Here is a 13,527-nt window from a genome sequence, read left to right on the forward strand (position 1 = left end):
AATTGTATTTATAATTTGTGAAGTGTGGGTATGAGGCTTGTAGCAATTCCAAGTGTGTGAGGCTACAGTGGAGCAATATAAATGTAGGTATGAGCCCTGATTGATAGTGATTATTGATAGATGAGGAGGAGAGGGTGGTAAACTGAGTTGTCTATGAAGGTAACGATGCAGTCGGTGCGATGTTGGTTTTGAAGATGAGTTTGAGATCATTTAATCTCTTTCTGCATGGCATCCAAGTTCTCAAAATTTGATCCTTGGCATTCATCTCCATGTCGGTCCATACAGGACATCCCTCTTACCTTGCACCATCTCAATCAAAGCCTCCAGTCAGCATCCAGTAACATCTGATAATCTGAGAACCTGTGCTCCCTCTGCCCCTCAAACCTTCACCCCAACCCCCAGTTCATGTTGATACTCAATGTTGCAAAGATCCAGATTCCATTCCTGCCTGGCCACTTGTACCTGCTTCAGCAACAATTCACTGACCCTTTAAAAGGTGCAGGTTAATGAAAGGTGGTCCTAACTGCTCATAATCCTGCCCCAGCTTAGCATCCAATGTACTATTCACACTTGTTTGATGCTGAAATCCTTTAGGACTGCAGCCACCATGTAATTGGCATGTTGCCCACATTACATTCCATGAGAGCAGGCTATTCACACAACATGATCCCCCATTTTTAGACACAATTGAACTTATCCTTCATTATTTCTTTCATTTGTTACAATGCAAGCAAATTTGTAATAAAGACATTTTTTGAGGTAGATAATGTTGCACAATTGGATTTGCATTGCTCAGTGGAAAGGAATTATCAGTTCAAATGTTAAAGGTCTGAAGCCTATTCCTGTGCCTTGAAAATAAAACTAAATGATTGCTATTTAAATCAGTTATTTGTTAAACAACTCACTGTTACTGCACATTGCCCTGTTTCCACTGCTTGGAAGTAGATATCTGCTGTCCTGAATATTACCCTTTAGTCTGTCCTCTCCAGGATGTTAGCCTGCCAAGAGATTTAACCTGCAATCTGGCAAGGTTTGCCTGGAACTCAAGAGCTTCGAGGTTCTATTTGCAAATTTCATCAATATTGAATTAACAGTTACATTTTTTGTGTTATAGGTTTAATTCTCTCCTCCTTCAGGAATGCTTCATTGATAAATCATGGATCACTGACCCTCACATATTACAACAGTTTCATTCAGAGATAGTAAGAACTGCCAATGCTGGAGTCAGAGATAACACAGTGTGGAGCTGTTGGGCACAGCAGGCCAGGCAGCATCAGAGGAGCAGGAAAGTTGACGTTTTCGATCGGGACCCTTCTTCAATATTTATAACTATTTACAACAGTTTCACTTCTGTTTTACCATGAATTGGTTAATCCCTGTCTAGATGGTGTTGGAAACATTAATAAGGGCCTCTTTATGAGCAATGTTAATGACTTTAACTGTCAGAAAACTGAAAAGATCATGTGCAACATTGATTTTATGTGTCACCTGAATTTACTCCCACTGATATGTACAGGGAGCATTACTGGACAGGGTGTGAAGCAATATTCCACCTGATCCTAGTGGGTTCATGTTCCAGGATTTCATTGGAATTGGACATTTGATGACTGTCAGCATCTTTTTTTTTGCCTTTGCTTACTGATTTCCTCAAGTATCTTGTTCACTGAAAATCATCCACTTTTGGAATGAGAGAGAGAATAACCTGCTGAGAGATCCCCCAATAGCTACTAATTCCTGCCAAGTGCAATATCATGTATGTGTGGATTTCAGGCAGGGACAGGATCAGGTTCCTGTCAATGCCCCAAAGGTCAATGAACTTGATAACCATCACTGTCTATGAATGTGAAGCCATTTGAGATTTGTTGATGTCTATGAAATCATGTCTCAGCATGAACGATTATTATCTTAAGAGATGAAAACTGGGTGAAACTTAAAGAATCATTGGAATTCAAATTCAAATTATTTTTATTGTCACATATACTCAAGTACAGAAATACTGGAGTGCAGTGAAAAGTTTACAATGTCATCGTTCACAGCCCCATCTTAGGTACAAATTACTTAGGTACAAATCTTAGATGCAAAATAGAGAAATAAAGAAAATAAAGTTATATTACTTTGCAGTGATTCATTGTGTAAGTTAGAAAATACGAAAATAAAGGATGCCTCAAAATGCACTTCCCAAGATATGTGAAGTTTGTAAATAAATCAACAAGACAATGTTTTGTCAGTTTGGCATATGTATTGCCAATTTGCTAATACACAAAGCTAATTTTATAACACATGCTGCAACAAAAATATAAATTTTATTAGCCGGTCTAATTTAGAGTTGTAACTTGCTGTACAACATAAATAATGTAATTGTGATAACCATCAACATCACTCTATGTTGAATAAAGTTTTTAAAATTATATGAAATAAATTAATTTAAATATATTTGCAAGTTAATGCTTGCTACTTTTTGTATGCATTTCATGTAACAAAAGGGTAATATAACCACAAAATAATGCTTCTGCAGTGGAGCTTCAGCTGAAGTATTTACTAAAGTTTAAATGTCAATCCGAGGGAGGGAAAGAATAAAGCATTTGTAAAATAATGCTTCAATTGAAACTTTCAAACATTAATTGATTGTTAGTTTCTAATCTACCTTGCTGCAAAAATTACCCCAAAATTATTTTTAAGTACAATATTTCAATTTTAGAAATTTGAACTGAAAAATCCCATATGTGGTATTTGATATACAACAGAGCACAGAATACAGGCTGCAAAAATATAGCAATTTCACTTGACTTGCACAATAGTTCAGGGTCTTTTCAAGTGCTTGTCTCAAAATTGAATGGACTTAGGCCAAACCAGTCCCCAGGCTTCCATGTTCAGATTATTCATTAAACAAGAGCAGATTTATTTAAAAAAGCAGATTAATTCTGTAGATATCACAGTGTGAAGCTGGATGAACACAGCAGGCCAAGCAGCATCAGAGGAGCAGGAAAGTTTGACATTTCGGGTCGAGACCCTTCCTTCTTTCTGAAGAAGGGTCTCGACCCGAAATGTCAAACTTTCCTGCTCCTCTGATGCTGCTTGGCCTGCTGTGTTCATTCAGCTTCACACCGTGATATCTCAGATTCTCCAGCATTGGCAGTTTCTACTATCTCTGCAACAATTTTAATTCCATAGATAATTTTGTTTATCATTGAACTTTCAGTTTCAATGTGGAGTTTTGAAGTTGGCATTCCAAATTCCTTTCATTGGGTATTAATGCACAACTGATACTTGTTGTACTGGAAGAGCGGCTGGATTGTCAGAAGTACATGCCATTCAATGGCTCCTAAACTGGTTAACAGATGTGACCAGTCAAAAGGAAAATGTCTTGGTAACTAATAATGCTTGAAAAAGGATGTTCAAATGTATCATTGACTCTAATATCAGAAGTGATGTTGAGTCCATTTATTTGTTGATCTAGTTTCTAGCAAATATGAGTCCATCTGATGCCATTGACTGTTGCTTTGAAAACCTTAGCTTACTACTTTCATAGATTATTTTCACCTCAATATTTTTCCCACTAGGACGTTTTGCTCCTGAAATTTTCCAAGCCACAGTACACATATTGTCATAAGTTTTGCTTTTGTTTAATATGCCTCGAAAAGAGACCAAAGAGCATAACACAATACAGTTACAAATATGAGACTCATCTATTTTGTTTTTTATTTACAGCTTATTTAGGTATCAATTATAAAACCAGAAAAGAAAGTGAGAGAATGACCAAAATGGAAATTTCAATATAATTTGGTGGTGAAAAGGATTATGTGAATGCCTGTATTCATATGTTGTTTTTAAAATCCTGAATGGGCAAGAAAACAAGTATAGTGCACCTGTCGAAAAAGAAATAAAGAAAGACTCTTACCTCGAAATGGTCTATGTGGATAATATTTATTAGTTGATTCATGGGACATGGGCATCATTGACAAGAGCATGAGTATTGATGACTTTTTATTGCTCTTGAAAAGGTGGACACGAGCTACATAAGTAAACTGTCACAGTCTATGGGTTGTAAATGCATACATTATTGCTAGAGAGGCAGTTCCAGGATTTTGGAGGGAATGAAGTGCAGGAATGAAATGAAGGAACGATGATATATTTCCAAATCAGGATGGTGTAACATGAGGGCAGTTTGCAGGTGATGGTGATCCTATATGTCATATTCATTCTTCCCAGGTGGTAAAAGTAATGGGCCTGGGAAATACTGTTGAAGCAAAAAACAAAGTTGCTGGACAAGCTCAGCAGGTCTGGCAGCATCTGTGGAGGAGAAAACAGAGTTATCATTCCGGGTCCGGTGGCCCTTCCTCAGAAACAGTGACCGGATCTGAAACGTTAACTCTGTTTTCTCCTTCACAGATGCTGTCAGACCTGCTGAGCTTTTCCAGCAACTTTGTTTTTGTTCCTGATTTACTGCATCCGTAGTTCTTTTGGTTTTTAATACTGTTGAAGCAGCGTTGGTGTGTTCTTGCATTGTGTTTTTAGGTGATCTGCACTGTTGCCTCTGTGTATCAGTGGTGAATGTTTGAGGTGGTGGAAGGGGATTTGATTTAGCGCCTGCTTTGACCTGGATGGTTTTAAGCTTTTTTGAGTGTTGCTGATGCCACACTCATCTGAGCAAATGGTGACAAACTGACCAACATTCCTGACTTGTCCCTCTGGATGGTGGAAAGGCTTTGAGGAGTAAGTTGGGAAGTAGTTAGGATTTCAACGTGGGCAACTTTATATTTTCCCACATTATACTGCATTTTTCAGATCTTTGACCACTCACTGAATGTATCTACATCACTTTTTGGCTTACTTATATCCTCTTTATAATTTATTTCCCGAACTATCTTTGGTAACTATATCATTCATTGCTTCATCCAAGTTATTTATATACATTTTAAACAGCTGGTGTCCCATCACCTCACATCTGTGGCACAACACTTGTTATAACTTGCCAATCTGACAAAAAGCATTTACTCTACTGTCTGCTTCCTATTAGTCAGCCAATCTTCTATCCATATGAATATGCTATCCCTTGTACCATATGCTTTTACTTGCCACAATAAGCTTTGATGTGGCACTTTATCGAAGAACCCTATTATGGTGATGACAGGTTTGCCATCTAACTCGCACACATATACCAGCTGGCACCATTTTTGGAAGGGCATTTGGACAACTAAAATGAGGTGGACACTGCTTGAATATTCTGATCCTCAGTGATGAAAGAGCTTGGCAGTGAGTGCAAAAGAAAGGCTGAACCATTTGCAACGACCTTCAGCCAAAATAACTTCATAATGCTGAGCAAAAATTTATTACATTTCATAATGTTGGCAGGAAACATGAAAAAGAAAACATATTATCTAAATGGTGAGAGATTACAGACATCCGAGATACAGAGGGATTTCAGTGGCTTAGTACTTGAATCACAAAAGGCTACTATGCAGGCGTAGCAAGTAATTAAGAAAACTAATAGCATGTTATAATTTATTGCAAGGGGAATTTCGTATAAAAGTAGGGATATTATGCTTCAATTGTACAAGCACTGGTGAGTCCACATCTGGCATACTACATGCAGTATTGGTCTTCTTATTTAAGGAAGGATGCAAATGTATTGGAGGCAGTAGAGTGGAGATTTACCAGATTGATACCTGGAATGGACTAGCTGTCTTGGAGGAAAAAGTTGGACAGATTAAGTTTGTAACCACTGAAATTTAGAAGATTAAGAGGTGATTTGATTGAAATGTGTAAATTCCAATGGCATCTTGAAAGTGTGGATCTGGAGATGATGTTTCGTCTCATTAGAGAATCTGGAATTTGGGGTCGCTGCTTAAAATACCGGATAGCCAATTTAAAACAATGATGGGGTGAACTTTTTTTTCTTGCAGTGTTTTTAGAATGGTCTTCCTGAAATAATGATGGTAGCAGTATCCTTGAATACCATTAGGACATAGAATAGAACTTTTGGATGTAAAAGGTGAAATGTTATGAGGGGTAGACAAGAATGTGGATTTGAGATTACAATCAGATCGACCACACCTTATTAAGTCAGGGTGATCCAGTTGGAAGTAGGGATAATAGTATGTCTCAGAGGGTGAGTCAAGGGCAAAGACACCTCAACTATGAGGGAGGGAGGGCGTAGGATCAAAGGAGGAATGTCTACAATGAGGAGGTAAGGTCAAAGCAGAGAATTGGCATGTACACTGCCAGTGTCACAGGAGCACAAATGGTGGTTGAGGTTTGGTGGGTGAAAGGACGAAGATGCACAGTAACACTTGGAGGGTCAAGAATAACGGTCTCAAGTTCTGAGGCAATGGAGGGACAATACTGATAATGGATTCAGTTTGAGGGTAATTCGGTTTCCGCGCTGATCATTGTTCCAAACTCTCAATTATGTGCATAGCAGTCTGAGTCCAAGTGGAAGGCCACCACTGTTGGGAAAAGGGAAGGAGGAAGCAATATTGAATCTGACCCATGTGAGGATTTGAAAATTTCATTGCTCAGCAGCTGCATGAGTGAAAATCATGAACACAGATATCATTGTCTGCCTTTTTCATATATTTCATTTGCTAAATTCACTTAGGGCATGATACACCCAATATTCTTGCAATTTCAAGAAAAGGAGGGGAAGATACAGCAAAAAAGGTTTGTCATTGGTTAACAACAAAGGTCACAAGGCCAGCAGCAGGCCACACCAGAAGATGAGACTGACCAAGAGGCAAACATTTAGGAAGACCTCTTTAAAGACGGGCACTGGCACGTCACCACGTCTTTACAGTGAGGACCAACTGCTTGCAAATGTCAGAGAAGCTATAGCCGAACTGGTAATGCTCTCTCCGGAGACAGTCATTGAGATATATGGGATCCGGAATCAAGACCCACAGATTTTTTGTGGGAGCTGCATGTCAGAGGGTCTCAAGGTGACTCTCCAGTCAATCTTTCATCCGCAATATTTCCAAGGCACCTTGGCTGACTTATGTGAAATTTCACAGGCTGCATAAAGGATGCTGTGATGCCAGAAGCATTTATGAATTGCAGGAGCAATCAGTACAACTCACTTGATGTTACTGAGGAATCTTAAGGTGAAGTTGTTCCATCAGCAAAAGTCTAATGAACAAACTGTTACAACAAATTGGACTTTTGATGACATATGATGAAATCAAAAGTCACATGACTCCAGGTTATGGTCCAACAGGTTTATTTGAAATCACAAGCTTTCGGAGCACTGTTCCTTTGTCAGTACTTCACCTGACGAAGGAGCAGTACTCTGAAAGCTTATGATTCAAATAAATCTGTTGGATTATAACATTGCACTGTGTGACTTCTGACCTTGCCCACCCCAGTCCAATGCTGGCACCTCCACAATGTGATAGATAGCATAAGCTCGAAAGCAACATTTCAATCTTTTGTCTTTCAATGAAAGATTATCAATACTAATGATAAAGGTATCGCTAAATAAATAGCAATCCTCTGGCTTCATGACCATAAGTGTGAAAATGTCTAGCTCACTGACAAACCATCCATGGAGGGTGAATGAAGAAGTTCAGGTAAAAAGGTTACATACTTCAACACAGATATATCAGCAGTTTGGGAATGACAATTTCTTGAATGAAATAGAAATGAGCTGCATGTGACTCCTTGGAAGGCAGATCGACAGCCATAGTTTCAGTACACGTCAAAAAGAAGAAACTGTTTGGTCTGAAAATTCGGAAAATGCAAGGAAGAAAGTATGTTTCATTGGAGCAGCCATTTTCCTAAATGAGCATTCATGAGATTAAAAGTCCCTCAGTTGTCTGTGAGGGGACAACAAACTGAGTTAGCAAGAAAGAGTTCCTTTGTGAAAGGAATTCAGCAGTTTAACATCCTCCGGTTGAGAGCAAATGTTCTACAAGGCTCTGAAAGGGCTAATGTTGCAGACTGCATTTAGCTCCACATGATCTGATGATGGCATACAAATCTGGTTGGGGTAAAGAGAAGCCCAGAATGAGATCTCGTTATAATCAGATGTATCACCCTGGCTACTCGATAATTCGGTCTAACTGGCCAATAAAATTGTATCCATTGCTAATATGCAACAAACTATATTCTGTTATTCAAACAAATTCATTCTTTTGTTAAGATCTGGAAGTGGTTCACCTTCTACCATTGTTAACCAAACAGTTTCTTAGACCCAGTCCAGAAAGAAGGATTGGTGACAGGATTCTACTCCAATTTTTAGCTAGTAATGGTTGGTTCCACAGGAGGTTCAACAAGGAAAGAGAGCGCAAGTGCATAAAATAGGCCCATACCTACTTGGTGGCAAGAAAGAAGAAGACATGAAATGTGGACATAAAACAATGACTGTATACAATATAGAAAAAGTTCTTGGAATGCCTATTAAACTATTCTGAAACTCCCTCAACTGTAATGACAATGGGCATTTTCAGGTACAATTTCAAGCATCAGACAGTTTGGGCTGAATGGTCAGACCCTTGTGGGCCAGTTTTGAACAACAGGACATTGATAAAGAGTGAAAGGAGCCAGGTTTGAAACCCAGATGAGGAGAAACTGTTTCTTGTGAGGGTTGTGAATCTTTGGAACTCACTGCCTGGAATGCATTGATGGCAGAATCAACCAACAAATTCAAAAAGGAAGTAGATATGTTTCTGATGAAAAACGGGATAAAGAGTTTTGGGGAGCAGGCAGGAAAGTGGAGTTGAGACCAGGATAAGATCAGCCATGATTATGGTTCGAAGGGCTGAATTCCTTACTCCTGCTCTTAATTCCTACGTTCCTGTCATAGTTAGGCATGGGAAATGAAAAGATCTGCTGCTGTGCCAGTTTCCTTACTCAGTCCTTTAAGAACCCATTAAGAACTTTGTAAATGAAAAGTAATGAAGACTGACTGGACTTTTTACTAAGCTACCCTACAAGGCCCTGTAGAGGGATATCTCCGACACAAACTTCACCACAGTCAAGATTTTCTGATACTAAAGTAAATAAAATACAGACGAGTTCTCCCTGTGTCCTTTCCAAAATTTATGTCTCAAACATCACTAAAAAGAAATTCTCTGTATTGACCTTTTGCCACTTGTGAGAGCTTGTGGTGCTGTTGCATTTTCTTTATTACACACTGACTGAATTGGATGCAGAACATTTTAGAGTGTCCTGAGATTGTGAAATGCACTGTATAATTACAAGTTCTGTCTTTTGCTTTCTTTGGATTGATCTCACAGCACTCATGGAACTTTCACAGCGTGAAATAACATGCATTCATACAATTTCAGAATTGTGCGTTAAGATTGCAGCCATTCTTTAAAAGAATTGAAGTCACCTCAGTGTTCAGTTCTGAGCTCAATCAAAAACTTTCCAGAATAACTGATGGGATATTCATACGAAGTTGCCTTCCTAGACCAATGGCCCATTTACCCGAGATTATCACTGCATGGGTCAATGAGCTGAATGGCCTCCCTCTGCTCCTTTTCCTTATGGCCTTACGTGGCCTGGTGACTTCAAATGTTGAAAATCAAATTGCAGTGCAGACAGGTATTCAGCAACAACAGATGCTATTCTGAAACAAAAACTGGCAAAACGCAGCAGATCTCTCAGTAAGCAGAGACAATGTTTTGAGTTTGATAACTCTTCATCAGAACGGGTAGCAGCTAGTAGAATAACCAATATTTATGCTGAAGGCAAGGCAGGCAAGGGTGTGTGGGTGGTTTGGTGATGTAAGGGAGAGGTGGGCAGTAATTATTGATAGCAGGCCAGGACAGAAGAGAAGCTGTAAAAGTGATAATGAGAACTAAGAGTTAGAGAGAGTGGGTGGGCTGTGCTGAATGCAATCCATGTCATGACAGGACTGGGTGTTGGGATGGGTAGAAAACATGGAAAGATGGAATCAGTCTTTAAAGGTAGTAAACTCAATGATGGAATCCTAAAGGAAACCCAAGTGGTAAATGAGCTTGCACTGAGTCTTGCAGGAACAGTGCAGCTGGCCTGCAACAAAAATGTTGGAGTATGAACATGGTGATGTGTTAAAGTGGTATTCTGAAAATTGATAACTAAAATACAGTTAAAATTGACACTGTATAGATCGTCCATCACCTACATGAACCTCAAATACTGGATACTACAGCATGTACAAGATAGAAAGTTGACAGTCAACTAGTCACATTATTTCTGAACAGACTCACACCCAGCTTAGTTAGGAGGAGACAATTATTATTCAGATATTCTACTGTATATTAAGAAACATCAACTTTTCTTTAATTGCTATTTCTTAATAAGAATTATTCTTTAATTTCTATCCACATGTAACTGTGCAGAAAATCAAATTCTGTTTTAATAGCAATGTTAATTTGTACCTGGAACAAAGAACATAGAACAATGCATAGAACACTGGAACAAGCCTTTCTACCCTCCAAGCCTTCACTGACACATTTTGCCCTTCCACACTCAAACTGTCTTCAGTTACAGGATCTGAGTCCCTGTATTCCCTTTCTATTCATGAGTATCTTAAAACTCAGCATTACGGTCACTACTCCTGAATGCTCCCCCACTGATACTTCACTCACCTGGTTGGACTCATTTCCAAAAACCCAGTCTAGTATAACCCCTTCCCTTGTTGGACTATTTCCATACCGTGTCAAGAAATCCTCCCGAATCGTCTGTGCAAATTCTGCTCCATTCAAGTCCTAAACACAAAGTTATCCCCAGTTAATACAGGGCAAGTTAAAATCATCCACCACAATAACTCTGCTGTTTTTCCATCATTCCAAAATCTGTCTACATACTCTGTCCTCTATGTCCCACTGGCTGTTGGGAGGCCCGTTGTTTCCCTGCAACATTGTGATTTCACCTTTCTTATTTCTGAATTCTACCCATATTGCCTCACTGCATGAGTCCTCTGACATATCCTCTTTCATGACAGAAATGAGATACTCCTTTGTCAGTAATGCAACTCACCCAGCCCTTTTACATCCCTTTCCATCACACCCGAAACAGGTAAATCCTGGGACATTTAGTGCCAATCCTGTCTTTCTTTCTGTCTAGTCTCTGTAATTGCAATGATTTCATAGTTCCAAATCCTAATCAAAGCTCCGAGTTCATCCACCTTGCCTATACTTCTCGCATTGAAACATATGCATTTCAGACCATCTCCCCTGTTCTTTTCAGCAGCACTTCCCTACCTGTTCTTGTCCTTCACCATGTTTGCCTTGGTTTCTACCTCTCCCTCAATTTCAGCATCTATTGCTCCACTCCTCTGGTTCCTATTGCCCCGCCACACTAGTTCACTAGTTTAAACCCTCCCCAGCCATTCTACCAAGTACCAACAGAACCCCACCCCCCAACCCACCTCCCCCAATGTCATCAGTCCTGGCCCTGCCCAGGTGTAGCATGTTCAGTTTGTACAGGCCCCACCTCCCCCAGAACCGGTCCTAATGCCCCACATTCTGAAACCCTCCTCGCACACCATCTGGTTGAGCTAGGTATTCACCCTATTTATCCTAATATTTCTACTCTGACCATCTCATGGCACCAGTAGTAATCCTGAGATGACTATCTTTCAATTTTCTTCCAAGTTTTCTATATTCTGCTTTTGGGACTTTATCCCTTTTTTTAAACACATGTCATTAGTACCAATGTGTACTGTGACCACTAGCTATTCACCCACCCCCCCCCAGAATTATCTGCACCTCCTCCGAGACTTCCAGGAGCCCAGCACCAGAGAGGCAACACACCATCCTGGATAAGAGGAACTGCAGATACTGGAGAATCCAAGATGACAAGGTGTGGAGCTGGATGAACACAGCAGGCCCAGCAGCATCTTAGGAGCAGGAAAGCTGACGCCTCCGGCCTAGACCCTTCTGATGATTGTTAGCACCATCCTGGATCCTTGTTTGTGAGCACAGAAGCCCCTGTCTATTCCTCTTATGATTGAATCCCCTATAACTATAGCATTTCTATTCATATTTCTCCCTCCCCTGCAGCAAAGCCAACCACTGTGCCATCAATTTGGCTGCTGCTGTTATCCTCTGAGAGGCCATTCCCCTCAACAGTATCCAAAACTGTATATCTGTTTTGCAGGGGAATAACCACAGGAGATTACTGCACTGCCTGCTTAGCCTTCCTGCTCCAAGTGGTGGGCACCCGCTCCCTTCCTGCCTGTGGAGTCGGAATCTGTGATGTGACCGTCTCTCTGTACATGCTAACCATGTTACTCTCTGCCTTGCAAATGCTCCACAACATCCCTAGACAAAATTCGGAATTCCAGGAGTTGCAGCTGGAGACACCTCTTACGCCCATGTAGGTCCTGGGAGCTGGAAATGTAACTGGCTTCCCTGTCATCACATGGAAAAGAAGAAAGACTTACCTGCTTATCAATGCAAATTGTTACAAATGGAATAAAATGCTTTCACATAAAAATAATGTAAGAAGGTGTTCCACCCACCAAAGAGTGATAATGATTAACCATTTTCGATTTGCTTTCATATTCATGATATCTAACCAAATTCAGTTACAAAGGTTAGTTTACTCCCATGCATCCATGTTTTTGATGAACATCTCACATATAGTAGGTAGTATGTCATTGAATCATTAGTTGCTGTGCATAGTTTTATGCAACTGTATGCTACATTCTTTTGAAGATATAAAACTTCTCTTCAAATAGCATTGTGTTCAGCTTAACCTCTACAAAGGAGAACTTTCCCTGCCATATGCTGAAGGCCCACAGGTGCGTGATTGGTGCAAATTCAATAGATTGTGGGACAACTATTACTTCAGATGTTTATTGGGAGCATGCTACCAAGTTTATTTTCAGCTGTGTGTTGCAAGATCCTGAAGAGTTGCACTGCTGAAATAACCAGTTTCATTCTGAATTTGAAAAAGTTATAATTAAGGGTGAATTTCCCTTTCCAGTTTCTATAGGAATACAATGTCATTGCTAAATGCCAGTGTAAAACAAAAGCTCTTATGTTGTCAGTAGTCTTTTCTGAATAAGAGTCCATTTCTACTATTTATAGTTCTTTATGTGCCTTTGTTGTACTAATATCGGATTCTTTTGCATGCTGCAGCATAATTAATCATTTTATTATTGTTTTTAATTCTCTCTTTTTGCCAGGCAACATTCTAAGGGTTGTATTTGCATATGCTTAGGCTGACCTTCCGTTGTGAACTTCTTTTCCCTCCCATAAAATAGAAGACAAGAAAATGCTGCAGATGAATGAAAGAAAGAATGGTCAGAATCCATCTCGGGAAAGCTGGAAAGTTCATATAAATAGAGACCTGCGAGAGATACTACGAGATGAAGGACCATATGCACATGTAAAGAGCTTGCATTTTTTTTGGATGTCAGTCTGGAACATATTTCTATACAGTTAACGTGGTGTGTAACAACAATTGTACATTGCATATTAAGAATGTGACCTACTGAGATATAGTTGATTGTTTGAGACCATGGTGTATGTAAGTGAGAAATTTGGAACAGGTTGGCATGCAATAACAATGTACCTAGTAATCTTGGACGATTGAGCA

This window comes from Stegostoma tigrinum, chromosome 26 (genome assembly GCF_030684315.1).
Source record: "Stegostoma tigrinum isolate sSteTig4 chromosome 26, sSteTig4.hap1, whole genome shotgun sequence".
Taxonomy (NCBI): Eukaryota; Metazoa; Chordata; class Chondrichthyes; order Orectolobiformes; family Stegostomatidae; genus Stegostoma; species Stegostoma tigrinum.